At 40.1% G+C, this 23,937-nt stretch overlaps 1 protein-coding gene across 1 annotated transcript in view; it reads left to right on the forward strand.

Moving 5' to 3' along the window:
- The window catches only part of MPP7 (MAGUK p55 scaffold protein 7), a 204,076-nt gene that overhangs the window by 7,619 nt on the left and 172,520 nt on the right, over window positions 1–23,937 (forward strand). The window lies entirely within an intron of this gene.

Raw genomic sequence — 23,937 nt, forward strand, 5'->3', positions numbered from 1 at the left:
TCATTTGGACTTTTCTTAGGATTTTCCTTAGGATTAGGATTTTCTTTTTCCCTTTTGATTTTACCTTTTCACAGTTTTGAAGTTAATGCATTATCTTATTTTATTAAAGTATGTTTGATATGCGGCATATCAGTTTCAGGTGTACAACATGATTTGACATTTGTATACATTGCAAAGTGATCAGCTCAGTGAGTCTAGTTAACATCTCTCTCTGTGCAGAGTAACACAATGTTTTTGCTTGTAATGAGAACTTTTAAGATTTACTTTCTTAAAGCAACTTTGAAATTTTCAATATAGTATTATTGATTATAGTCACCATGCTGTACATGACTTCCTTTTATAATTGGAAGTTTGTACCTCTTGATCCCCTTCAGCCCTTTCACCACCTGCCCCCCACCCTCTTCCCTTATGGGAACCACCAGTGTATTCTTTGTATCTATGACTTTTGTTTGTTTGTTTTTTTTAGATTCCAGGTAAGTGAAATTGTATGATAGTTGTCTTTTTCTCTCTGATTTCTTTCATTTAGCGTAATATTCTTAAGGTTCATACAAGTTGCAAATGGCTAGCTTTTTATTCATATAGCTTATTTATTTTTATTTTTATGGCTGAGTATATAGTAGTTGTGTACGCGTGTGGTGTAAATTCTCTTTTTGGTGTCCATTTTAATAACTTTTTGGAGCTATGTCTGATTTCTTACATGCCTTCATTAAGGTTTTAACTTGGTAATACATGTACATATTTTTTTTTTATAGGAAGTTCCTTTAAAAATGTTCAGCCAGCATTCAAATTATTTACACCATGAGCCAGTCTTGTCAGGAAATCTGATTAACCTTCTTTCCAACATCAAAATCATGACGTTTGTTCCTTAAAGCGATAGAGTCAAGTTACACGAGATATTGAATATATCACTGCAATATACCACTACCAGAAGCCCTTTGAAATAAACCAAAATGGACTGTATTGGCTTTGCCAGTGTCCTAAAAATGTGTTGTTTTCATCTTTCATTTAAAAGATGAATGTGATTATTTCCCCTCATTGCTAATGTGTATATTCCATCATGGTAAACAGGGTCTTTAAGTTGCTGTTCTTCAGATTGTTCCCAAAATGAAGAACATTCTGCAGTTTTGAATGGACCGTATATTACGGTCCATTTTTTGAGAGAGATGGAGTGTGAGTGGGGGAGGGGCAGAGAGAGAGGGAGACACAGAGTTTGAAGCAGGCTCCAAGCTCTGAGTTGTCAGCACAGAGCCCGAAGCAGGGCTTGAACCCACAAGCCGTGAGATCATGACCTGAGCTAAAGTCGGACGGTTAACCGACTGAGCCACCCAGGTGCCCCCTGAATTTATATTTTTACAGTGCTCTTTCCACAACAAATCAAGATCATTAGGCGTGTGGTTGACTGCTAATGTTCCGTGTGAACGAAACTCAGTGTACAAATTAGCATTTGGGTACAACCTTTTTTTTTTTCTTTTGTGGTAGTACACACAGCTTAGGCTCCTTACACTGAATCCATCCACTTAATTCTTGTCCTTGTGACTGCTCATCAAGTATTTATGAATGAAGTGAAAAAGTCTTTTTCATGTAGTATGGGTTTTTCAGTAATAAACGGAAAAGTCACTAAGTGGTATTTTCTCACACTGGCTCTTAAAGGATCAGAGTGTGTCTGCTTCTGTCCTGTTGACAGTTTTCTCCTAAGGGAGATCACTGCTAGCGTGCCATGTGATAGCAGTTACTCTCTTATGCTGTATGCTCTCATGTTACCAGAAGTCCAAGAATCCTTTTCATTTTTGAGTTTTTCAAATGAGTGGCTTTATTTATTACAAAGTCACCTTCAGTAAATACTGTTAATTAGAGACAGTTAAAAGTTTGTACACAGAGGGGCGCCTGGGTGGCTTAGTCGGTTAAGCGTCCGACTTTCGCTTAGGTCATGATCTCGCGGTTCGTGGGTTCGAGCCCCGCGTCGGGCTCTGTGCTGACTGCCAGCTCAGAGCCTGGAGCCTGTTTCAGAGTCTGTGTCTCCCTCTCTCTCTGACCCTCCCCTGCTCACGCTGTCTCTCTCTCTCTCCTAGAAATAAATAAAAGTATTTAAAAAAAAAAAAGTTTGTACACAGAGAAGCAGATAAGTCAGATGAGACCATGTGCAGAGGAGTTAGCTGTGGTCATTAGAGTTAATGTATCTTATTGTGATTCTTAGTCTTTACACGAATGCTGTGTAAACAAGTTGCTGAATATTTTGTATCTCATGGAATTGAGCAGAAACTTTGTATATCCAACAGTCATATAAGGGATTTTGCCAGCAATTTTTATTCATTATGTAATATCTGTCCTTTATTTTGAGACCCATTTTGTCATCTTAATGGCAATAGTGTGATTTCTGTTTTAGGTGTAAGGAGTGCAATGTTTAATAATGCATTTGTAGCTTTTTTTTTTATCTTAAAGTTTTTCTTTAAGGTGAGATACATACAAAATTTTCCATTTTGACTATTTTAATTATACAGTTTGGTGACATTAAGTATATTCAAAGTACTGTGCAAAACCTCACCACTATTTCAAAAACCCTTTTCATCACCTCCACAGAAAGTTCATGTCTGTTAAGCAGTAACTTCACTTGCTCCCACCCCAGCTCCTGACAACTACCATTCTACTTTCTATCTCTAGATTATAACTCTTTTAAATATTTCACTGAAGTGGGATTATATAATATTTGTCACTTTGTAACTAACTTAGACCACTTAATGTACGGTTTCAAGGCTCATCCATTTTGTGGCATGTTCCAGAACTTCATTCCCTTGTATGGCTGAATAATATTCCATTGTGTATGTATACTACATGTTTATCCATTTATCTGTCGATGGACACTTGGAGGTTTCCACCTGTTGGCTATTGTGAATAGTGCTGCAGTGTACATTGCTGTGCAAGTATCTGTTTTGAGTCCCTAATTTCAGTTCTTTTGGGTGTATTCCTAGGAGCTGAATTTTCCTGCGGTACAGTAATTCTGCATTTAGCTTTGTGAGGAAGCACCAAAATGTCTTCCACAGGGTCTGCACCATTTTACATGCCTTCTAGCAGTGTACGAGCATTCCAAGTTGTCCATACCCTCATCCCTACTTGTGTCATTCTATAATTTTTGATTGTAGCCATTCTAGCAGGTGTGAAGTGGTACTTCACTGTGGTTTTGACTTGCATTTCCCTAATGACTAAAGATGGTTGAGCATCTTTTCATATGCTCGTTGGCCATCTGTATATCTTATTTGGAAAAATGTCTATTCAGGTCCTTTGCCATTTTTTTAATTAGATTACCTTTTTTGTTACTGAGATTTGGAGTTCTTTATTTATTTTGGATATTAAACCATTACCACATTTTCAACTTTGCAAGTATTCTTTCCCATTGTGTAGATCTGTTCACTTGCCTTTTTTCCTTTTGACAAAAGTTCTAAAATTCNCTCATGATTTTGATGGCATATCTAAAAATCTATTGCCAAGTCCAAGATTATGAGGAATTACCCCTTGATTTAAAATTTGAGTAATTTTTTATATATGGTGTGAGATAGGGGTCAAGTTCTTCTGCATGAAGAAATCCAGTTGTCTTACTATTATCTAGTTTTCATCTCTATTTAAATTTTTTTAACATTTATTTTTGAGAGAGAGAGAGGGAGAAAGAGACAGAATGCAAGAGGGGGAGGTCACACACACACACACACACACACACACACACACACACTCCAAAGCCAAAGCAGGCGCCAGGCTCTGCGCTGTCAGCATCAGAGCCTCATGCGAGGCTTGAACCGTGAGATCCTGACCTGAGCCAAAGTCAGATGCTCAACTGACTAAGCCACCCAGGCGCCCCTTTTCATCTCTATTTTTAGTGACTAACAGATTTTATCCTTGAAAGCATTAGTTTGTGCTTTATCTGGAAACAGATTATTTGTGGAAGAGGTCAGTGTCCTTGGTTTAGAAATTATTAAACTTTGGAAGCTTCACTACTTTGAATTTCCTAACTCCCAAAGCACTGGGGATAGGGGAACTTGGCTCTCATTTTATCTCATTGGATAAAATCCAGTTCTTAATGTCATGCTTTGTATTCTTTGTTTTGGTAGCTTATTTTTTGGTTGTCTTTATGAAATAAAGATATTTTTAGTTCTACTTCCAGCATAGATAGATTCACTATAAGTTAAGGTTGGAATCCTGTTAACTTTTTTTATTGATGCTATTCTGGGATGCATCTTATCTAGTAATAAGTAGCAGGAAAAGGCCAATTAAAATTAATCCATATTAAATAGAGTATGAAAAGAGGAAGAAAATGGCATGGAAGTGATCAGAACTTTATCTAGAAAAAGGAAATATAAATCATGAGCACATGTTAAATATCATTTGGGAACATTTCAGGTTATAAATGTAACTGTGCGAATTCTTAGCATGAATGTAGAATGTATCCTGCTGAATTTTCCTTTATCGGCATAGTATTTCTGACCACACTTTATAACAGTGCTTTGACTTTCACAGTGGGATAATAAAAAGGGCATTTTAACAAAAATCTTTCTCAGTAGTATTTGTTTTTTGTTTGTTTTTAAAATTCGGTGTTCATATTGTTCCCTTTTGGAGTGAAATGCCTTGTCAGGTATGTTGTATTTTTTTTGGTTGTTGACTTGAAGACCTCTTTCAGTGGCTCAGTCACCACCATCATTGCTCACCCTTGAGCAGCTCTTTGACATTACATTTTGTCAGCCTTGTGAAGCCCTGTATTTTTTTAAAAATGTCTATTCTTTATTTTTGAGAGAGAGAGAGAGAGACAGACAGACAGACACGGAGAATCCCAAGCAGGCTCTGCGCTGTCAGCACAGAGCCTGGATGTGGGGCTCAAACTCCTGAATGGTGAGATCATGACCTGAGCCAAAATCAGGAGTCGGATGCTTAACCAACTGAGCCACCCAGGCACCCCAAGTCCTGTACTTTCACGGTGATCTTTTTGGCATCCAAGATAAAACCCAATGACATTAGTGTAGGGGGCATGTGTTAAGTGGGAAGAAATGTTTAAATGAGGGCTAGTATTTACATTGTCAGATTATTGGTGAGTATCCTGTTTATTTTCCTTTGTAATATTGTAACCTTTGGGACTTAGAATATGCAGAAGATTGGAACCTCTCTGTTTGTATTACTGATTTCAATGGCGAGCCTTCTATGAGCTAGTTTTAAATCTTTGATCTATTTTAGTTAATTGAGTAGATGACTAGATATAGTTGTGTAAATTTTCGAAGCACAGTGGGGATAAGCAAATGGCACGAAAGATGATTAGGGAAGCTCTGACAAGCATGACTTCTATAGCGCGGGCACAGCCTTATGCATCAGTCATGAAAAATCATAATCCTGTTGTGGGTCTGAACCAAGGTGAACAGAATCTTAATTGATTTTTTTTCCCCCCTTCGATAGTGTTGTCAGTAGAAACTGTCATGCGGCCCCTGACAGACCACTGGACCCTGTAATGCTCAGCAGTCTGAACCTTAAGCAATAAGAATTAATCTGTTCTCTTGCACTGTTTCCCATGAGGCTTGGAGTCCACTTAGCATTTTGGGAAATTTCTGTCCTTGTTCTCCCAGCAGTTTCTTGATCAGGAGATCATGCTACATTGACATTTAAATTGAAGGGAATATTTCTTGGTGGTCTTCTTATGAAATAAAGAGTAGTTACATCGGGAGGGAATTTTTCTCACCCAGTTTTTCATATATGCTTGTGTGTATGTGGTGCTGGTTAAAATTAGCCACATTGCTAGGTTTTGTATTATAAACTTCATTGTCCCAAAAGACAATTTGCCTTTTTTTTTTTTAATAGAAAAAAACCTTAACACAGTCTTAGGGTTTTAGTCCCCAAAAGGGTTTATTGACAGTTCAAGTGACCCATATATATTAAGGACTGTCTCGTAGTTTTCGGAAACCTGTGCTGCAGAATTGTTCAATATAAAGTATTCTTTTCTCAAAAATAATACAGAAAAACTGGGGTAGGTAAGCCAAAGACAGGACAAGGACCCAGGTCCAGGTCGAGTCAAAAAGAGGGCTCAGAGGACCCTGACCCCTCCCTCCCCCCCCGCCCACATCTTATGAGGCAGTATCTTTAAGCAGTTTCAAAAAGTGAAAACCAGCATTGGAGGAAAATTACAGTCCTCTTGCATTCCTAATCTCAAACTGGGATTTATAACTGTATATTCAGATCAGAATTCAAACTAGACTTTACTTATGAGGATTCAAATGAATCATGTTAGACTTCTTCCTTCAGAGAATCCTTCAATGCGAGTGAGAGGCTATCTTTAAACAACAGAAACTGTTGTATGTAAGCCAATTTGACAATAAATTATATTAAAAATATATGTTATTTTTAAATGGTTATTTTTGAGAGCGAAAACGAATGGGGAGGCGAAGAGACAGAAGGAGACAGAGGATACAAAGATGGCTCTCTGCCGACAGTGGTGAGCCCAATGTCTCACAAATAGTGAGATCATGACCTGAGCAAAAGTTGGATGCTCCACTGACTGAGCCGCCCAGGTCCCCTGCAAATACACCTTTTTAAAAAAGCCTTAAAAATTCCAGGGCACCAGGGTGGCTTAGTCAGCTAAGGATCTGACTCTTGATTTTGGCTCAGGTCATCATCTCCTAGCTTGTGGGTTCGAGCCCCATGTTTGGCTCTCTGCTGACAGCACGGAGCCTGCTTGGGATTCTCTCTCCCCCTCTCTGCCCCTCCCCGTCTTGCTCACTCTCTTCCTTTCTCAAAATACATAAACTTAAAAGAAAATAAAAATAAAGAGCCCTAAAAATGTCAAAATTCTCAAAACATGTGCTTTAAGTTAAAATCTATGACAGATCACATTCGAGAATCAGGAAAACTTTTGGAGACTAGTGTATAGGATAGTAATGCATTGTACATCTCAGTGTATGGCTGACCTTTCCACTATGTTCCCATGCTTTCAGAGCTATTATGTTTTTTGAATTAAGAAATTTTTCATGCTAGGCTAGTACTTGGTTCTTATGGGAAGGCTTACTTATTTATGAATTAGTTCATTATTTATTCAGCAAGCATTTACTGAGCACGCGCATGCCGGCAGGGTGGAGGATATACACATCCATCTGGGTGCCTACAGAACTGAGCACCAGTGTCTCAGGAACAAGGCGGACTGTAGTCAGTATCTTGAGAGACCGGGGATAATGTGAGATGAAAGTTCAGAGTCCGCAGAGATTTAGTGCCAGTTTTTGGGGTAGGTGAAATGAGGGGCACCTGAACTGGGACTTAAGAGATGAATAGGATTTGGACATAAAATTATTTTACATGGCGGAAACCTGGAAATTTCTCCTAAAGGAATAATTTTCCTTAGGAAAACAAATTACAGACAGCTCATGAGTTCCATGGAAATGAAATTTCACCCATTCTGGTCACTTACGATATGTGAAAATTAATAACAATTCAGACACTGTCAATTTGTGATCAATTTCTGTCCATTACATATGAGATTCCTTCTTTCCTCCTCAAGATACTCTCTTCTCTCCTGACCAAAAACAGTGGAAAGAGAGGAGGAATAACCATTTTATTCCTTCTCTCTGTCCCTACCTTTTCCTTACATCACCAGGGCAATTCACTTGGTATTTATTGTGCACTTACTGTACGCCATGCACTCTGCCAGGTACTAGAACACAAAAATGAACGAGCACACATGACCTTTTTTCTGAGAAAAGCTTTTACTGGGATGGAGACGGTCAATTAAGCAATAGAATAAAAACTCTTAATGTGCAGTAAGAAAAGCAGGACGCCACGGAAGTCAGTAACCTGCCTTGGGATATAAGGCCGTCTGCATTCAAATCTGGGTTCCATTGAACACTTAATCACTTCAGTGTTTGGTAAAAAAATATTCTGAGCTTACCTGAAAAAAACTTTCTCTGTGGTAATATAAACTTTTTAAAATGGGTTTATGTTACTATTGGGATTTGTCATTCAGAAGACATGACTCTTTTTTTATGCTGAGAACAAACTGAGGGCAGATGGGGTGGGGGGAGCAGAGGAGGGAGGGGCATGGAGGAGGGCACTTATGGGGATGAGCACTGGGTGTTAGATGGAAACCAACTTGACAATAAACTATTTATATTTAAAAAAAATGCTCATACCATAAAAAAAAAAAGTTGAGGGATACCTGGTAAGCAGTTACAGTAAAGATGGAGATCAAACTAAGAAGACGGCTCCATGCCATTCAGATGTAATGAAACCGTTCTTTTCTATGGCCATTGAAATTGATAAAATTAAAAAATATACATTTTATTTGCCAAAATTCACATTAAACGTTAAAATTCTCTGATTCAGTACGTTGGACCCTCCTAGTTTTTAAGTTTATCTGTTTTGAAAGAGAGCGAGTGAGCTTGAGTATGCATGTGCACGCGCTGGGGAGGGTGGAGAGAGGGAGAGAACCTCAAGCAAGCCTGTGCTGTAGCACAGAACCCCGCTTGGGGCTTGAACCCATGAACCACAAGAGCATGACCTGAGCCAAAAATCAAGAGTCAGATGCTTAACTGAGTGACCCAGGCACCCCGAACCTCCTAAAATATTTAAGTACTGTTCAGGAAACTCAAGTGGACATGTGTTAAGGTATGGGACAGAGTACCTATTCTTATACCTTGCTGCTTTTTGACAAGTGAGGATTGTGGGAAAATTGCCCTTGTAAATATTATGTAAGGATTTTTATAATACAGATGTCTCTTAGACTGAATTCTTATAATGTAGTTTGCATGTAAAAATATGATTTGGGATTGGCTTCGTTGTGTAGGGATCCTAGTGGATTTGATTTCATGTTTTTCCTGAATAGTAATATAGGGATTCAGCACTCTTAGCAGAATAATCTCTCACTTATACTGACTTGCAATGGTGCTTTGATCTTCTACTCAATTCTTTATGTATACCAGCTCTCTTTCCAGATATTCTATTGTTTCAGCCGACCTAGCTGGCCAGTCATAACACTGATGGTTATGATTTCTGTTAGAAATGAAATTTCAAGCTGTTTAAAAAAGATGTGTGTGGGTTGAAAGGCCGGGAAGCACTTAGGTTCGTGGTCAGCAGTTGCGAACCACTGATTTTTGTGAACCACCAGTTTATGACTTTTTGCTTAGAAGTAAAACCTAGTTACTGCTTAGGTTATTCCATTTATTATTAAAATTCATGCATGGACCTACCATAGTTACCGTTAGTTTAGAAACTCTTTAACCTACCCTGTCTTTTCCCCATGATTTAAGAGTTTTTACACATTTTTGATAACATGAAGTTTCTTAGTGCAGCTGTTGTGTTTCTGCATAACAGTGTCCTTGGGGAAAGATCAGGAAGGCTATTTCAGGAGAATGCCTGGAAAGAAAGCCATTGAAAAGAATTCTGAACCCTTCTAGGAGCTTTTCTCTGGCTCAGTTGCTTATTAATTCAGCTAACAAGCCTCCGAGAGGAAATGATGAAGATGGTGGCAGCTACTATGTAACTACTAGGGGCATCCACGTGCTAGGTGCTTTTTATTAAAAAAAATTTTTTTAGCATTTATTCATTTTCGAGAGACAGAGTGCAAGCGGGGGAGGAGCAGAGAGAGAGGGGGAGACACAGAATCTGAAGCACGCTCCAGGCTCTGAGCTCTCAGCCCAGAGCCTGATGCAGGGCTCGAACTCAGGAATGGTGAGATCATAACCTGAGCCCAAGTGGGATGCTTAACCGACTTAGCCAGCCAGGCACCCCTCGCTGCTTTTTATATATCCGTTGTGTTACAGAACGCGGAGGCACAAGTTAGGTGCTGAGAACTCATTCTTTATGTCTGTTGACTATTATAGTAGTCCAGTGAGAAATACTTGCTTCTCTGTCTACAGCGCCATTCTGTACAACCAGTAGGTCGTCTTCTGTTTCCTTGATTTCTCTTGCTATTTTCTTCCTGATTAATGTTAGCGCACCCATTGGTCTGTCCGTTACTTACCGTTAATACATTGAATATAGGATGATGAGAGTTAAGATTTAAGCTGCTTCTCTGCAATGAAAATGAAAATCCAGATGAACTCGTTATTTGGCTTGGCCTAACTACGTGTTAGGTTAAATTTTAAATATATTGTAAACATTGAAATAAAAGAAGATAAATCCTATCATGCTATTACCTACAATAAAACAAATACAGTACTTTACCTGCAATATAGCCAAGTAACTGTTCCAGACTAGGAGGCCCTATAACTGATTAAATGTAGTGCAAATGTAATTTATTCTTCTAAATTCATAAGCATTTTAGAAGTAAATTTCATTTTGCTTTATCTTCTGGACAAGTCTTCTAAGAATCAAAGTACTGTTGACCCTTGAACACTGAGGGGGGGGGGTCGAGACACCAGTCCCTCTCCATCACCCCCACCCCAACACAGGTCAAAATACATGTGTGACTTTTGACTTTCCAGAAGCTACTAATAGCCAGCTGTTAAGCAGAAGCCTTACTGGTCACATAAACAGTCTAGATTAGCATGTATTTTGTATGTTATATGTATTCTGTGCTGTATTCTTACAATAAAGTAAGCTAGAGGAAAGAAAATGTTGAGAAGATCAGAAGAGAAAAGATATTTAAGGTAGCGTGCTGTAAAAAAAAAAAAAATCATGAATAAGCAGACCCGTGCCCTTCAAACTGGTGTTGTTCCAGGGTCAACTGTGTGTCATACCCACTCTGATCGCGGAGGATACGCTGTGTAGGCTGCAGACTGCTAACACGGAGCTCACTACAATTTGGAATCTATTTAAAGCTTAGAGCTAGCTTTTCAAAATGGAAGCTCTGTACAGGTGTATGGCTTTGCCCGCTACTACCTCGCCCCAACTTTATAGACTGCTAGGAAATTGCATAAAGCGTTAACAAACTGCAACTTTATAATGACTGAGATTGTTTTGCATACATAAAACAGAGCTTGCCAAATGCTTTAATAAGTTATTTGCAGTTGGAGAGTGCAAGAAAGAGAATAGTTCTGTCGGGGTTGTATTAAAGTATTTTAGTATAGGTGCTCTTGGAAGTAAAACCTATTTTAAATGAGAAAAATCGAGGCCTGTTATGAATGGCACCGAATAGTGCTGATTACTTTACCTTTGACAAAGTGGAAAATTTAAAGCTTGGTGTATCCCATTTTATTAATATAATAAAATTTTATAGTGTTGCTCTGGGCGTCAATATATGTCCTTTAGTGTTTATTAGCCCTTGGTTGTAGTTAAATGTCTTGGTCCTTGGCCTGGCCATACTGTACAGAATGCAGGTATCAAAACTCGGAAAAATAACAAGTAAATACATGTTTTTCTCTTTCTCAGCTCTTTTCCTATAGGATTTCTAAGTATTTTGGTTACTTATATGGTCTAATATGATTGAACACAGAGAACATCTTTTTTATCATTTAACATAGGTTTATAGCTTCCCCAGACTTGTTCTAATAATGAAGCTATGAGGGATATGACAAGAATGGTGATATTAAATTTCTCTAGACTAACAGTAAATTTTTCCATCCTGATGTCAGGAATGGAGAGCATCTGGAATGTGCAAGAAGAGTGAATTGTTCACTGCGGGAACACTTTCATCAAATTCTGAGCCGTTTATTCTCTTAGGAACTACTACTGTCTTGTACAGAATATTATATTTTTACAGAAGCAGTTTTCTGGACCTGGAAACATGTCTTCACTTTACACTTCGCTATTTTTTAATGCATTCACATTTTAGAGATGTTCTTGCTTTGAGAATTAATGTCCTATTTTGGTATTAAATTCATTTTCTTTGGTTTACTAGCAGGAATTTATATTTGCCCAAACACAGTGGAAAAGCAATAGAAAAGAAACTGTCCTCAACAAAGATTTCTTAATAGTTTCTATAGATGGATCTGTGATCTACACTTTGTCAGCTTTTTCTTTGAATGTTTAGAATAGCTACAATATGTATCTTGATGTCTTTTACCTTGATTATGACATGAATATATTTCTACAAAAGCGCTGTGGAGGTAGAGGAAAGGAATGTGTGAAATTCTTGATTAGTTTTGGTTAAAACATTTCCCAGGTCAGGAGTTGAGATTCTAATTAGCCCTGGATCATGCTGGGTATTTAAAATATGTATAAGTTGGTATAAATTTTCTATTCTTGTTTTTTTTAATTCTAGCTTTATTTTTCTTAGCTAAACCTTTACCTGTATTTAGTAAATTTTTACTCTGAGTTAGACTCTTCTGTGTCCGTGTGTGTGTGTGTATCATATGCATCTATATATATAATATTCATCTATCTATATCTATATAGACTATCTATCTATCTATCTATCTATCTATCTATCTATCTATCATCTGTCATATGCAGTTCCTTGTGTTGGATATAGCATTGCTGATGCTGGGTTTGACTGTATGCCAGGAAGTATCATTGCCTAAGCTATGGGCCAGATTCTTCGATTTGAACATTTTGTATTTGTTCCTACTAGTTACTGTCTTCACGTTCTATGGATACCTAACATATGTTTATAATTCAATAGTTTGCTTAAAATGGTGTATTCTTCTATTCCTCAATTTTGTAGTATTTAGTCAATTCTGTATGCATCTGCCTCACCTCATGTTCTCTCATCAGCTCAAGCTAAACACAGAACTGTGAAGTCGTGGATCTTTCTTCCACACATGGTTTTGTTATTCCGGTGCACAGGGACATGGTCTTCCAAGTGTATGAACTGTCTTAGTGTCATATTGACCCTTTATTCCTCAGATTCGTTCCTCTACTGCTAAATATCCTGCCCTTCCCCCAACCACGCTCCCCCCTTCCACTTTCTCTTCCTTGTTACCCCATCATGGTCTTGGGTGGACCATCACCCTGTCTGCATGCTGACTGGAGGGGGCTCCTCACTGAGCTGAGGTGAACAGTCCAAAGTAGCAATAATGATGTGTCTGCTCCTCACTTCGATAAGGCCCTCCAGTAACTTTAAACGACACTAAGCATTATTATTTTCATTTAGGCTTCACATCTTCATAAACAGATGTGAATCATCTTCAACCCAGTATAAGTCAGTAAAATTATAGTTCACATCCTTTGTTGCCTAATTCTCCTCAGGTTTTTGAACCACAAGCACTTGGGTAAGTTGGAGGCTTTTATTTTTTGCTTTGCCCGTGGATTGGTTTTGATGTAGTCCAGATGGTGCGTCTGTACTTGATTGCTTTCTTGATGAAAAGATAATTCTCTATTGTTTGACAAATGTGACAACTCTGCTAATTTTCCTCTCTTACAAAGCATTGTGATTTTATTCTTGTCCGTGTAGGAAATAAATAGGTTTCCTGGCTCCTTTTTTATCCATTACTTCTTATTCCCCTCTTCTATCCATCTTAAAAGATTCAGAAAATAGTTTTTATAATAAAGATGACTTATGAAGTGGGTCTGTACCAAATGGTAAGCCTTTATGTGACTCTTTGGTGTAAGTTTCTGACTGATGCAGTTTGTCATCTTCTTTTTTTTTTTTTTTAATTTTTTTAATGTTTTATTTATTTCTGAGGGGGGGAGGGGCAGCGTGAACAGGGGATGGTCAGAGAGAGAGAGAGACGGAGATATAGAATCCGAAGCAGGCTCCAGGCTCTCAGCTAGCAGTCAACACAGAGCCTGACGTGGGGCTCGAACCCACGAACCGTGAGATCATGACCTGAGCCGAAGCTGGATGCTCAACCGACTGAGCTACTCAGGCGACCCATGACTGATGCAGTTTGCCTTCTGAGAATTTGTATTTTGGTGTAAAGGATCTCCTTGTGAATTTTCAAATCTCAGAATCTTTCATTTTCCTATATAACTGTATAATTGAAGTGGAAGATAAAAGTTTATCAACAATTTTTAATCCCTCAAACTGTAAACAGAAATCAAGAGTTCTTAACATTTTTCTTATGAATATGTTATAATTATATCAAGAGCTCTTGTAAAAGAGCAGAGAAACCTGATGTTAAAAGGTTTAAAAGCAAGATCTGTTTTAAAAGACAACCACCAACCTCTTGCGATGTATCACACCACTGTCTGGTTTGCCACCATCTCTGGAAGTAGCCAGGTTTCCCCAAGGTTTAGTCTTGCCAAATCAATGGGGCATAACAGTGCTTACAATGACAAAATTTATCCTGTACTTGATGAACCATGTCATAATATCACTTCCAAGAGTTGGAGGGCCAGAGATCCAGAGTGATTGAATAATCTGAATGGACGCTCATTGTCAGATCTGAGTAACTCTGTTTCCATAAGGCAGTGCCAGCATGGTATAACTGATCATCCCCACTGCGTTTCTTTATTATGTCTAATGCCAGGCAGTCTGGAGGGAGGTGAGAAGCCTACACAATCCTCTCAGTAAAGGGATTAATATTATTTTTTCTGTTGCCACTTGAAGCATTTTGCAAGATTAGCGCGCAAATATTTCAGCGTGTTTCGTGTTCACGACAAATGATTTGTTCCCTGGAGCTCAGTCTGGATTTTGAAATAGGACCGTGCACTTGAACAAAGTTTACAAAGTGAGGCAATATTGTCAGAAGCTTGTCAATGAATATGTAATATTGATATCATCATAATTACAGCAGTTGAGGTTTTTGACAAGTGTTTGTCAAATAGATTTATCTTAAACATAAGATAAAATGAGATCCCTTGAACTTAAGCTGCTTGAGAACAGAGAGCATTTTGTCATGTTTCTTCTTCCCTACTCTTCCTTACTATGGAAATGTCTAGACTGAGTTGGGTCAAGGGCCTGTTATCACTTGTCATTTCTTTCTAGTTCACTCTTTACCCAAAACATGGGGCTCATCATTGCCTGTGTTTTTTTGCCAATTGTGGAAAGCCTTTCTCCTGCTTAATGTATTCCAGCAGGATAAACCTAAATTTTGTAATCTGTCTCCTGAATGCTTGGGCGTACTCCTAAGTTTTAGCATTGATTTTGGAATTTATTTAGCTTATTTTATTTTCTTTATTGAGATTTTTTTTTAAGTTTTATTTATTTTTAAGAGAGAGAGCACGTGCTTGGGCACACAAGTGTGGGAGGAGCAGAGAGAGGAGGGAGACACAGAATCCAAAGCAGGCTCCAATCTTTGAGCTGTCAGCACAGAACCTGACATGGGGGGGCTCGAACCCATGAACTGTGAGATCATGACCTGAGCTGAAGTTGGACGCCCAACTGACTGAGCCACCCAGGAGCCCCTGGAATTTATTTTTATTTTAAAAATGCTCACATAGATTGTATAGCTAAGTGAGGTGTCATTCTAAGCTTTATGAATAACTCATTTAATCCTCATTACACTCCTCTGAGGTTTGCACTGCAGTGTCTATTTTACAGATTAAAAAATGGCTGCACAGATCTGTTAATTACCAGTTGCACAGTTGGAATCTTAGTGACGTCATTTGGCTCCAGAGTCTAAGCCTCCTACCCCAGGGCCTTTGTAAGCGTGGTTCTTTTCTGCCAGACTTTTCTACTCTCATCGTTAATGTCCATGCTTCCCTCAATTCAACCCAGTTGTGTCTCCAACAGGGAGGCTTTCCCGAAAGTCATTCACATCCCTCGGTTACGCTTTCACGGTGCCACTGTCACTCCCTTATTAAAGCATCTTTCCCAGTTCCTTCTTTACCTTTATTTTCCCTGTAGTTTCCTACAGTACGCCCAGGGGAGGAACTTGTTTGCTCTTTTCCTTCCCGTCACCTTTGTGGCCCCTGTCCTTACCAGTGCCTGGCATGCGATGAGTGCCTGGTATGTGTAGACTGAGGTCGGAATGGGGCAGGTGGCATCTTGAAACGCAACAGGGTCTCGGGCTTTGCCCGCTTCTTACACACACGCCCCTCAAAATATCGTTGAGTGTGTTATGTTAAACCTTTCATGAAACTCTGAGGTAAGTATATTACCATGCTTGTTCTGTCTTTCAGATCATCTCCCGGGTCCTGAAGGAGGGGAATAAGGCAGCAGTAGCTGTCACCAGGAAGTTAATTATTGAGTGAATCAGTGCAGGATTGCATGGATATAGTTCTGCTTTCTGGCGATAGCAAGTAGCAGTCCTCTGTGGCTGGGACAGAATTTCAGAGGAAATTGTGAGCCCCGTGGCTGGAGAAAGGCTTCTATCAGATCATTACCCAGAAGCGAAAATTTTAAAATGATAAAAGTAACATCAATTTTGTAAAAACTCAAGCAGTGCAGAAATGTATACAGGAAAAGTGAGAGTAATTGTTTCCTGTTCTGGTTTCTCTTCGTAGATTAGACGCTGATAGCCCCTGGAGACCGGTCATGTAGATGGCCCTCTGGGCTATCTAGAAGTTATAGTGAATGAGTGAATAAATGAGTGAATCACTGGATCAAAGGGAATGCAAGCTTTAAAATTTCATATTGTCAATACTGTGTACCAATTTATGACTTCCCTGCTTTTATTCATTTTTGCATTCTCCCAGATGTCTCTTTCAGCCTCCCCCCCCTTTTATTTTTCCAGAAGCAAGCACTTTCTTCCCTATCCTCCCTTTCAGCGGGTGACCATGTTTCATGGTTTACTGAATACGGCAGCAATCATAAGGGAATCGCCACACATTCCCCGCATCACATTTCCAGAATATTCTGCCTTCCTCGTTGGGACTGTAGGTGAACCAGCCATATTTGTGTCTAATGCTATCTGTCCGCTTGTACCTGAGACCCCAGTCGTCCCCATCTGCCGGGGCAGATCCCACCATCTCTTACATGGTCAGAATTTCTTTGTAGCAGATCAGTGCCATTACCACACAGTCAGAAGCTCAGCAGAGCAGTCTGGGCTGAAGATCTGTATTTAAGAGCCACTGGCATATGGATTGTATTTGAAGCCATGAACCTGAAGGAGATCCTCGAAGGTTGTTAAGTGTAGGCATGAAAGAGGAGTCAAGGACTGAGGCCTGCGGCCTCCACAGTTAGAGGTGGAAGAAAAAAGCAGCTGACCACCACTCAGTCCATCAGCAGCTGTGGGATACGCCAGAAACCAAACGGGCCAAGGAAGAACGAATGGTCCACCACATCAAATGTGACCGGTAGCCCAGGCAGCATAAGAATGCGGATCAGCCATTGGACTTAGCATGATGAAAGGTGCATAAACCTGGCTGAAGGGCACTAAAAATAGAGCCATGTTGTGTATATTTGCCATAATGTAATAAGACTATTATAGAATTATGACTTGAGCTTTACAACTTTTATAAAAACGCAAGACAACCCGAAGTTGCTAAAACATTGAAGTATTTCATTCTGTATGTAAAATGCTACCACTGACCCTGTCGCTCATGTTGCTCAGGACTCAGAAAGCCTCAAGAGCATACTCTGACCAGATGTTTGTTGGTGAGGGGGAGGAAGCATTTAGGTTTTTATCTTTAAGGATGATGACATATGTTTATCCTTCAGTATAGTAAGGCTACAGAGAAGCCAGCTGTAGCACATTAAACTTCAGATGAATCAGGGAAGTGAAATCAAGATCGTGGTCTTCATATGCGATGGCTGCACGAAGTGGCTTGCAGAGAGTGAGCAGTTTAGTCTGTGTTCAAAACATTCCCGCTAGTATATCATTTTTTATGATTTCAGACAGCTAGCATGTGCCATCTAACACTGGGGAAGGGGAGAGTAGGCTTCAGCAACCCATCTAAAAATCTTGAAACATCTTTGCCTCTCTCTGCAATTAGCTCCTCTTGCTATAAGCACCTTCCTTAGCTCCTAAAATCTTGCTCTTTGTACTTCGTAACAGTTTTCCCAGATTTTATTGTTTTTTAATTGTTGGAAAACGGCACTCTATCTCTGCCCTCTTATAAACACTAGGCATATTTGGGGACGTTGAATTTGAGAGACTGCTCTGTCTTCATTCGTCACCTTTGAACTTAACTTTGACTTAATTAACATCTTCTAATTGAGCTGTTGGGTGGAGGCCTCGCATCCTGCTAAAATAAGCCATGCTGTTTCTGTTTCAAAATCCGTATTTGTAAAATTTTTCCTTCACTAACCACTGGTTAAATATGTTTCATGTGTTCCCACTGCCAAACAGGAGGTCACAGAGGAATAAAAGCAAAAAGACAGCATCTTCCTTCCCCAAAGAAGAGAACCGCCCCACCCCCGTGCCTGCACGCACTTAAATCTACGTGGGGAAGACTGGGCCAGGTGTCATTGTATTGCCTCTCAGCACCAAATCCATACTTCGTTGCCTGCCCTGTGAAAGTTAAGCTGGGCCCTTTAAGTATCTTTCCTTGAGGCTGGGATCGGGGGACAGTGACAGTGGCACACTGCAGGAAGAAGAGCTGTCTCTTTCTTGCTCTGGTGTGTTTCACTTCTTTCTGTTCTCCCCCACGAGACTGGCAGCAGCCCATGTGGGAAGCATCCAATGGCGTTTACCCCCTTGAGTTCCGGTGGCACCCTGATGGATGGCTTCCTCTTGAGTTTCAGCAACACTATGGAGGAGCTTAGTTTGTGTTCCTGGGGGGTCTCTCAGGCACCCAGAAGTCACCTTACCAGCCTTGACCAGCTAGCCCCAAGTGGGTATTTTCTGTTTGCTAGTCATTTCCACGGTTGCCTGCCCATCTGCAGGGATTATTTTGGCTTTCCAGTCCTGGTGTGGTTTCCTGTCACCCAGCTCCACCTACTTACACCCTGGCAGAGCATTTCCCGCTTGACAGTCCCAGCCATGGTTTTCTGCCCACCTGTACAGCTGCAGGGGTGTTTGCTGCTGGCCCAGTGTCAGTGGACAAGCTCCGGCCCAGGGAAACCCAGCCACCGGGTGGGTTATGGTCATACCAGCTCTAACAAGCTCTGACTCCTTGTGTTGGGGAAGGAGCTCCCCAAAAACAAAAAGTATTGTTTCCTTCTGGGTCTTCTCCTTCATCCCTAGGTATTCTTGAGATTTTGCTTTAGCACTTGATACATAATCCTCTGTTATGTATTTGTATTAAACTTTTCCCTGTTCAGGTTCCCACACAGCTCTTGTCTCCAGATTGGACCGTGACTGAGGCATATGGACAAAGGAGAAATGTCGGTTTGAGGACTTCCTAGCGTTTCCTTCAGCTTTACAGAATTTTGGTGCATTTACAAATCTATACATTTGCATGGGTATTACTGACTTTGACCTTGGGTGTTCTCCACCCGGGCAGCATACCCTTCCGGGCTCAGTTTTCTTCCTTCAGACCGTAGCTCACATCCTGCCAGTGCTAGCGGAGCCTTTGACCTTTATCGATTGCTCTCTCCTTTAAATCACTATAATTATTATACTTGTTAATCAAATGACCCTCGTCATACTTTTGTTTTTCCGTTGTTGCCTTTTCTCTCCATATATGAAATACACTAATACAAAAATAGTTTCCCCCCCCCCGGAATATTTTTGAGGTGATTTTTTTCACGTGTATCTTTGACATTGTCTTGTATGATATGTACCCCAATATAAGGTGAGGGTTTTTCCCCCACTATTAAAATTCTCTCTCAGAAAAGAGACAGCTGCCTTATATTCAAGCCCAGACAAAATTTCTTAAGAACAGTTTTCTCTTTTACCGACTTACACAAAAGTGTTGATTGGAGAAACCATGGTTATTCTCATGTAACCTAAATTCCCACTTTTTGGGGTCATTGAGACATCACTTGACTGAATTGTTGTTTTAAAGAGACAAGGTAGTTTAGTGTTTTTTTGGCCTTTTTTTTTTTTTTTTTTGAGAGAGAGACAGTGGGGGAGGGGCAGAGAGAGAGGGAGACAGTTCAAAGTAGACTGCAGGCTCTGAGCTGTCAGCACAGAGCCTGACATGGAGCTCGAACTTGTGAGCCGTGAGACTAGTACCTGAGCTAAAGTCAGACGCTTAACCAACTGAGCCACCCAGGTGCCCCGAGACAAGGTAGTTTAAACTAGGCTTCCTTATTCTATCTTGGAAAGGGGTTACAAACCTCACATCTGCAAATGTTAAAGATACTTAGAGAATAGGTTAGTGGTTTTGTTGTAGAGATCAAAAACATAGAGCTACACAGGACAGGTGGAAAAGCAACTCGCTTTACCCAGATTCTTAGTGAAGGTATCTCCCAAGTGTTCAAAAAAGTGTTGTATCTCACATAACTAGAAGTGAAAATGATCTTCAACTCCTCAAGTGGCACTCATGATGAGGAAGTCATTGTGAAGAAGTTAAATAAAATGGTTAAATAAAATGAAATAGGCAAGTGGGGCAAAACCCAAATATCTAAGTTACCCTATTTGTATTTAATAGGTAACTCAAAGTGCGTGTTCCTAACCAAATTATAATTTAAATATTATAAGCAGGCACGGCATCTCATCAACATCCCTGAAAAGTAATTCGGTGTTTGAATATTCTATCAGCAGCCCTAATATCTATTTATCTAATCTGGAAGAAAACAGGTTTTGAATCTTGGACAAATAGAGGAGATCATTATATTTAGGATTGCCTTCTGTTTGGGAGTATGTAATAGGTATTTTTGGTTACCAAAGCTATAAGATCTCTGGCGTAGAGGTGGTGGCATAGTCTGTACCTCCTTGTCCTCAGGAACTATCATAGTGTTCCGAACGTAAGAATTCATAAGTGCTAGTTCTTAGGAATGTGGCCCTGAAAGGTGTAACTCAGGTGGTGTTCTTTGCTGAAGCCTTCCCCGATGTCTTCCTCCTTGCCTACCATGCAGTCTAAAACCCTGTTCTGTACTTTGTAACAGAGCTGTCCATGCCTGACCTCTCTACCGGAAAGTACTGAGGACGAGGATCATGTCTCATTTATCTTAGACCTTTAGAGCCATGAGCAGTGCTTGCTTCATAGGTACTGTAAAGGTGTGTGGGAATGAAGCCCTAATGAGCTTGAATGACTACAGGGGAGGTAGTCCCTGGCTTTGCCCAGGGACCGAGTAGATTTAGGTATGACTGTTCAAGATGTCTGTTTTTATCTAAACTCTCTTCACTTGCTCTCTGAATCTCAAGGACCAGAAAGGTTTGGATTTCGTAGTGTTCTTTGCTATTGGAACTCCAGGAGCTAAATATAGAAAGTACCTGTGAGAACATAAACTGGGTTTTCGCCGGCACTGGTTTCTGAGGCCCCTGTGACGCATTTGAGAGGAAATGATTGTCCTTGTTACCCACGTTGAGACCACTTGCCCTGCCCTTCTCACCCTCTTTCATTTCTGGTTGGCACTGTCCTGTGTCTCCTGGCTTTGGTCCGTGCCCACCAGCTGTGGGAGCTGAAGAGTAGTGGCTGCTGTCATCTCTAGGGACCAGACTAGGGTGGCATATAAATTAGGATTGCATAAAGCTAGGAAAACCCAGAAAACTCAGGTTTATGAGCTACTGCTAACGGAGAAATTATTTTAATTTAAACATAATATGGTTTATTCCCACAAAAAGTTAAGCAGTACTTGGGTAAAGCTAACATTTTCCATATGTAAAAGACTAGGGAGGTTTTACTTCTGAGTATGGTGGTGTGTCCAGGGAAGTGTATAGCTAAGCTGTTGCTTTTTTTTTTTTCTTTTTTAAATAGTTTATTGTCAAGCTGGTTTCCATATAACACCCAGTGCTCATCCCCACAAGGTGCCCTCCTCCATGCCTATCACCCCTCTTCCCCTCCCCCCAGCTCCAGTAGCCCTCAGTTTGTTCTAGGCATTCAAGAGTCTCTCATGGTTTGCCTCTCTCCCTCTCCCCAACTATTTTTCCCTTTCTTCTCCACCATGGTCTTCTGTTAAGTTCTAACTAATCCACCTATATGTGCAAACATACGGTATCTGTTCCTTCTCTGCCTGACTTATTTCACTTAGCATAACACCCTCAAGGTCCATCCATGTTGCTACAAATGGCCGGATTTCATTTTTTCTCATTGCCATGTAGTATTCCATCGTATAGATAAACCACATCTTCTTGATCCGTTCGTCCGTTGATGGACACTTAGGCTCTTTCCATGGTTTGGCTATCGTTGAGAGTGCTGCTATGAACATTGGGGTCCATGTGCCCCTATGCATCAGCACTCCTATATCCCTTGGGTAAATTCCTAGCAGTGCTATTGCTGGGTCATAGGGGAGTTCTAGTGTTAATTTTTTGAGGAACCTCCATACTGTTTTCCAGAGGGGTTGCACCAGCTTACATTCCCACCAACAGTGTAGGAGGGTGCCCATTTCTCCACATCCTCACCAACATCTAGAGTCTCCTAATTTGTTCATTTTAACCACTCTGACCGGTGTGAGGTGGTATCTCAGTGTGGATTTGATTTGTATTTCCTTGACTTTGAACCATTGTAATGGTGTGTGTGTGTGTGTGTGTGTGTATTTAAATCAAATGCCTATTCTGCACCAGCCACAGGGCTCAATGCTGCCCTGTGCATTGTCCCCTTCAATTCTTAAAACGGTCATATTTACCATAATATCTTTTGTTTCAGCTTTATTTTGAGGTAATTGTGGAAGCACGTGTTGTGAGAAATAATACAGATCCTGTGTACCCTTGACCTTGCTTCCTTCAGTAGTAACATCTTGCATAACTATAGTAATCACACTCGGCCAGTTGTCTCTGATAGCATCCATTAACCTTTTTCAGACTTCACCTGTATCACATGCACTTACTTTGGTACGTGTGCATGTTTGCATGTTTTTTTTCCTGCTTATTACATGTGCAGATGGCTGTCTCTTTCTTTTTTCTTTTTTTTTTTTTAATTTCTGAGAGAGAGAGAGAGACAGACAGACAGCGACAGCGTGAGCAGGGGAGGATCAGAGAGAGGGAGTTACAGAATGTGAAGCAGGCTGCAGGCTCTGAGCTAGCTGTCAGCACAGAGCTGGATGCGGGGCTTGAACCCATGAACCGTGAGATCATGACTTGAGCTGAAGTCGGACGCTTAACCGACTGAGCCACTCAGGCGCCCCGGCCATCTCTTTTTCAACAGTGAAGAAAACAAGGTTTGGGTAAGTTATGAGAAATAATGAAGAATAGACGTGGGATTTGAATCTTGGTCTATTTGACCCAGACTTTTGTTTTTTCAATAATAGTAATGACGAATAACAGTACAACATGGCTGAAGCTCACTGAGTTGTATGTGGAACAGGCTGAGTGTTTACCATGTTCCAGAGACTGTTCTAATATATATACGTGTGTGTGTGTGTGTATACACACATACATACATACTATATATATAGTACCTCATTTAGCCTCCCCCAAAACTGTACCTCATAAATTATATTCCATTTCAGTTAGTACCATTAATTAAACTAATCATATTACCGAGGAGTTAGGGATTAGTTTTTCCTGCCCCTGAAATCAGTAACAAAATAGTGGAATTCTACCTTCTCTTTACATAATTTTAAATTTGAACCTCTGACTTAAACCCCTGATCTTGGCAATTGTCATTATTTTGTGTGTGTGTGTGTATGTATCTGTGTAAGGTGAGACCTGTATTATACATTGAATTAGGTGGAGACACCTTAAAAACGTTATTACTAAATTATAAATAAGAGCTAATTAGGGCAAGAGGCCAGGTTTCTAAGTGAATAAATATAAACTATCAAAATACCTAAGAATGTAATTGGGGTAAGTTTTTTTTTTCCTGGAGTATCCTAGATCTTTTTGGCCAAATACAGCCCCAGGAACGTTTGAATTTAATCTCTCAAGTTACAGATCTGACTTTCCAAGTGAAAGCTAATACAGTTGTGAATTATCACTGATTATCAGAATATTATAATGCTCTAGGAAGAGAATAGATACACTAATCAGCAGTCCATAATTTACGATTCTTTGCCAGTTAAATATCTTGTAAAGCTGTCCCTCTGATGAACAGGAGCACTTATTCAGAGCAGAAATAACAACAGTCTCGTGTGTTGTAGATCCCAGGAGGTCCTGGTGTTTTTGTAGACAGCAGACAGAAATAAAAGGAAGTTTGTCCTTTTTACCTCATGTAATCCCACTGGAAAGTGAAACATGTGCTATGAGTTGATACTGACTTCTGCCAGGTCACCTCCCTGAAGAGTCCCGGGCAGAC

The sequence above is a fragment of the Crocuta crocuta genome, unplaced genomic scaffold (assembly GCF_008692635.1).
Source record: "Crocuta crocuta isolate KB4526 unplaced genomic scaffold, BGI_CrCroc_1.0 scaffold457, whole genome shotgun sequence".
NCBI classification, from domain to species: Eukaryota; Metazoa; Chordata; class Mammalia; order Carnivora; family Hyaenidae; genus Crocuta; species Crocuta crocuta.